This window comes from Triticum aestivum, chromosome 2B (genome assembly GCF_018294505.1).
Source record: "Triticum aestivum cultivar Chinese Spring chromosome 2B, IWGSC CS RefSeq v2.1, whole genome shotgun sequence".
In the NCBI taxonomy this organism is placed as follows: Eukaryota; Viridiplantae; Streptophyta; class Magnoliopsida; order Poales; family Poaceae; genus Triticum; species Triticum aestivum.
Window position 1 is genome coordinate 50832590 of NC_057798.1, and position 5978 is coordinate 50838567.

The window sequence follows — 5978 nt, forward strand, 5'->3', positions numbered from 1 at the left end:
TTGGGCCAGCTAGGCCAGTTGGGCCGGCACTGTGCACTAGGCCTAGTGCACAATGTCCCCTTTTCCTTTTCTTTAACCTTTTCGTTTTCCTTTTGTCTGTTTTATTTCTTTTCTGTTTCTTTTAGTTGTTGTTTATCCTAGCGTTAACCATATACCAAAGTGGCACCTAAATGGATGTCACCAATTATGCCACTGCCAAATTAATTTTTCTACCCAAAGTAAAATAGTCTTGTAGTTAATTATTATTTAGAAGTATTTAAATAATAGTTTTTGCTATTGTTTTATTCAGCTTAGAGTATTAAGCATTCTATAAAAGTGTCGTTTCTCCACCATAATTACCTATGCGATATTTGGTTCTCTCCGAACATTTTAGTTTTAAAATTTAAAAACTTTTATTGTTTGTTTGATTTTGAATTTGAATTCGAACTGGTTTCGAACTAACGTGAGATTAGCAACAGTAATCGAGGTGACGTGGCATCATTAGTAGAGGTTCACTGTAGCTTGAATATCCGGGCGTCACAGCAGGCAACACTCACACGCCTGCATGCACACAACACACGACGCAAGACACATGCTCAACCTATACGTGCATGCACCCTTTGTTAAGGACATGGATTGTTACGGGTATTAATCAATCTTATCTGTGATAAGCAGAACATTGATGTTTGCAGCGGTCTTTATGAATCACAACGTATCGAACGGGCTATCAACGTAGTAGGCTTATCTACATGAAATAGATGATGTCACACTCAATGAACAATCATCGGTTTATGAAATGCCCTCTTCTGACCACCCTGGCCCACCAAAAGTTCCTCTACTATGCGCTGCCTGTGTTGGGTCACTAACATGCAGGCCATGTACCCAAAGAGCCCACACACCAGTGGAAGAACGGCACGGTGTCTGTGACGCCCGGATAATTAAGCTACAATAATTCCTTGCTAATGGTGCCATGTCATCATTTTCACTGTTACTAAATCCCCCTTTGATTCAATCCGGTCCTAATTCAAATTTCAAATTCTAAGTACAATCCAAAGTTTCACAAGCATGAAAACCAAAATGTTCATCATGTGACAAATATTCACTTCCTACTATTGGTGGTGGACCAACATTTTTATAAAGCGGTTTAATGCCCTAAACTAATTAATTCAGTGCTAGAGCAACATATTCAAATACCTTTCCAATTATGAAAAATTCTAAGAAACGCAATGGTCTCCCTAACTTTTTGTGGCAGAGCTAGTTAATGCAAGTTATTTATGTGGGCAAGTCCCACATTTTACAAAATAGACTTGCTAGCTAAAAGGAATTGCAAAAAGAAAATGAAAAGTGAAAAGCAGGATAACAACCCCTCTCCCAATGGGCCTCGTGGCCCAACTGGCCTTTCAGCCGGCCGGCTAGGCCGGACCACTCCCCACACCCCCTCCCTGGCCTGTATGGCCCGGCTTCCCCCCGACCAAACCCTAACTGCACCCAGTTCTTCCCCCATGACCCCACGTCGCTCTCCTGCCGATCCTGATCTGGATCAGGGCTTGACACCGCGACGCCGCCGCCCGGTGCCCGTGACTCGCCCTGCGCCCCGCCGCCGCACTGGCTCCACAGGGCGCCATGCTTGAGCCCCGCGCCACCCGGCGACCCTGGTGCGGTGGACGAGCCGCTTGACGACGACGGACCCCGGTCCTCCTCCTCCTCCCGTGCCTCCTAGCGTGATCCCCGTCTGCGCCCGAAGCCGCTGTCGCCGCCTTTGCTCATCGCTGACGCCTCTGCCGGCCACATCCGCCCGTTCCAACGCTGCAGATCGACGCACGAAGGAGTACCCTTTTGAACGTAACGAAAATCGCGCAAAATGATGCCCTACCGTGGTTTTCCGCTGCTTGCCGTGGTTCGGCCGCTGCGTTTGAGGTCGTTAGAGCCAACTCCGGTGACGCCGTTGATGTGGCTGACACTGGGGCCCACCCTAGGTCGCTGCAGGTGGGTCCCGTGGGCCCTATTGAACATGTTGACTTGGTCAACATGCTGACTGGGCCACCTAGTGTGACTGACAGACGGGCCCCGCCCTTTAATTCACTAAACCACGTTTTTAAAAAAAATATTAAATCAACTTGTTAGACTAATTAGTAACTGACATGTGGGGCCCAACTGCTAACTAACCCTGTTCAATTCAAATAACCCACTGTTAGTACGACAAGTGGGACCCACTGGTCAGTTTGACCTGGTCAACCGTCCTGTTGACTGCCGACGTCACACTGATGTCATGCTGACATAGTAATGCTTTTCTGATAATTTAGTTAATTCCAGAAAATGTTTAAACCTTTACAAATTCATAGTAATTAATCCATAACTCGGATGAAAATGTTTTCTACATGAAAGTTGCTCAGAAAAATCCAACAAATCCGATGACGCGGTCCGTTTACCTGTCAGATGCCTCTAACTATGTGAACACGAAACTTTCCCCCTCCGGTCATTTGTCCGACACAGGCCTGAAACCGGGAAAACTTTCCCGGATGTTTCCCCTCTTTGCCAGTATCGCCTAACACTGTGTTAGAACACCTCTAGCCCTGCTTTTTTGTCTTATTATGCTTATGTTTGCGTGTATTTACTATTTCTTCCCCCTCTTCTCTCCGGTAGACCCCGAGACCGCTGCTGATGCCCCTGTGATCGACTACGTCGACGACGACCCTCCTTCTTGTCTGAGAAACCAGGCAAGCCCCCCCTTTGATCATCCCGATATCGCCCATTCTACTATCTCATGCTTGCATTAGATTTTGCTACTATTATTGTTTGCTCCTATTCTAATGCATAGCCTGCTTTTGTACCTGCTATTGTTACCTGCCTGTTTATCCTAAACTGCTTAGTATAGGTTGGTTAGTGATCCATCAGTGACCCCCACTTGTCCTTGTTGCCCCTGCTTCATCATCGACGACCCGATCAACGTGATCGACGACCAGAGCCTGACACCTCACATCACACCACGCCCCTTTTGTTGCTTGACTCTGCAGAGCTACTATCGAGTGTCGAGGGTGATCCCTCATAACGCACTCCTGATGATAATTCTGTAGTGTAGCTATTCGGTCGTGGTCATCGAGGGTGATTTCCTCTTTCACCATTCCCGATACGGCTATGCCGTTTAACACCTCAAGTGTGAACCTCGAGGGTGGTCCCTCTTACGTTCACCTTGATGATTACATTGAGTGGAATCCACCGGGGTGATTCCTCGGGTTTTCCCCTTGATGTTTGGACACATGGTTACAATGACTTTACTTGAGACATTGGTGAAAGTCGGGCGGGCCCGGAGAGCACCCGCAAGATAATGACGTGGCACGGCCGGGCATTCTGAGCCCTTGTCGTAAGTTCACGAGACGGGGCGACGGGGTCACTTTCGATCATGAGTCTCTGCTTGTCTCCACAAGCTAATAATACACTATGGTTTGGGTATTTGTTCGGAGTTGGCCTCTGGCCTTTACGCACCAACCACCACGTGAGAATAGTTATGGGCCTCGACGTCGTGGTATTAGCCGAAGCTTTGTCAGACGTCCAGTTCAGCATTGTGGCCGGGCCGGATCGTGCCATCCACTTCACGGGTGGTGCTGGTATCCCCTTGCACACAACGACCCGGAGTGCAACGGGCGATGGGCCCAGACCCGGGAGTGCTTAGGATTTAGACCGGCGGGGACCTCTCTGCTGAGCCTAGGTAGGGCTGCGACGTGTTTATCTTCCGAGGCTGGGCATTGACCCGGAAAAGTGTGTCCGACCAGAGTGATCGAGCGTGTTGGAAAACGTGGTGCACCCCTGCAGGGAAGACTATCTATTAATAGCCATGTCCACGATAACGGACGTTCAGACTTATATCCTGATCTTATACAACTACAAATGGATACTTGGATATGTGGCTCCGGGATTACTTTCTCGCAGGGAGTCGAGGATGGGCATTAATGTTACAACATGCTTGATACTTATAAACTGCTATTCTTTACTCTTCTACATGCTGCAAGATGCTCGGAGCTGCGTGAAGATGCTAGTCTTTGATAGGCTAGGCCTTCCCCCTCTATTCTGGCATGCTGCAGTTTAGTCCACAGATACAAACCTTCAATTTGATACCAGTGCATACTTAGTATAGATCTGATGCTTGCGAGTACTTTGGATGAGTACTCACGGTTGCTGTGCTACCCCTTTTCCCCTTCTCTCTTCTTTCCGGTTGATGCAACCAGATGGTGGATCCTTGGAGCCAGATGCCACCGCCGACGGATACTACTACATGGAGGCCGTCCACGACCAGGAGTAGTTAGGAGGTCCCAGGCAGGAGGCCTTGCCTCTTCGATCGTGTTGATTTTGTGCTAGCCTTCTTAAGGCATTCTTGTTTAACTTATGTCTGTACTCAGATATTGTTGCTTCCGCTGACTCTTGTGTATCAAGCTATGTATTCGAGCCCTCGAGGCCCCTGGCTTGTAATATAAAGCTTGTATTATTTTGATTTGTGTCTGGAATTGTGTTGTGATATCTTCCCCTGAATCCCTGATCTTGATCGTACATATTTGCATGTATGATTAGTGTACGATTGAATCGGGGGCGTCACAGTGTCGTACGTCAGAGTCGAGGGCGCCACTCGCTGCATGCCCGGATGAACACGCCCCCTTGTCGCATTCAAACGCCTCCATGAAACCTGCCCGTGTGGAAGCCGAGAAACCCACTCTGGACACACGTCCGTTCATGACCGGGCCGACATTAAACGCAACAATGGCCGAGCTCCTCCCATCCATCGTCTATTTAAACTCCTATTTAAACGAGGCCAAACGCCGGCCAAGAATTGCACACCTCCACCATTCCCCTATCTCCTCCTTCACCACTTTGTCCACTCTTACAATGGCTTATGAAGAGTAGTTATCCCGCATCTAAGCCGGCTGGGTGGCCCACCGAGCCCGCCGGATACGAGGTATGCAGCTCGCTGATCCACCTTCCTCCCCTCGCCCGACAGAGCCAGTTGCTACCCAAGCCGACGCGCGGTTCAGCAACTCACCACTCCAGGCCAGCTCGACAAGGAGCGGCGCACGAGCGTCGTTGCTGCCGTCCATGCCGCCGCCTTGTACTGCGTCTCCCGTTTTTGTGGCCAAGACTCCCATGTCGATGGTCGCGCCATGCAAGCAGCGACAGAGACCCGGTGCACGGAGAGTGACGAGTTGGTGACCAGTGACTCCGCGTCCACCGCCAGTGCCTCCGTGTCCACCAACATCATCGAGGAGAAGTAGAACACGGGAGGCCGCTGCCGCTTGGGTCCCATCAAGGTCACTGCAGACGCAACGCCAGCATACACATCAGGTGTCTTGCCGGATCCTTTTGTTGCGAGGATCCTCGTCGACCCCGCATGGGCTCCACGGAAGCGGGAGAGCCCCTTCCACCATCATCTTCGGCATCAGCCAATGATATTAGTTGGGCAGTGGGAAAGCGAGTTGTCCTTTGCGCTAAAGCATATACCTCCGAGGCTCCCGGCAGTCCGGTGATTGTGTTGCCGGAGATGAGGAACACAAATGGATTGGTGGGCGACTATTTAGGCCAGGTATTATATACATGTGTTGTCCAGAACTAGCACCGCGTAGTTCATTTGAATGTAATGAAATTTGTCATGTTTGTATGAAAATCCTGTATTTTATATGATTTTTGTCGTTGTTTATATGAAATATCGCCATGTTTGCATGAATTTCATCCAGTTGGTTGAGTTGTTGTCATAATGTGTGCGGCTATGGTTAGATGGCGTAATTTGTGGGTCGCCGGTCAGTCTGCGGGCGGCTCGGGCGGTGTGGTGGGACAAAAAACACAGCTCATGCGAGCTCGTCTCCAACGTGCGCGCTGGAGGATGCATGAGCACCCGAGCATTCCTTGTTCATCGGTGGCAAAGGCACCAGTGGACAAAAGGGTCGCCAATATTTTGGCTACCCCGGGCAAGATCCAAACAGCCCCTCCCAGCAGATTCAAATCCCTCGTTCGTCGTG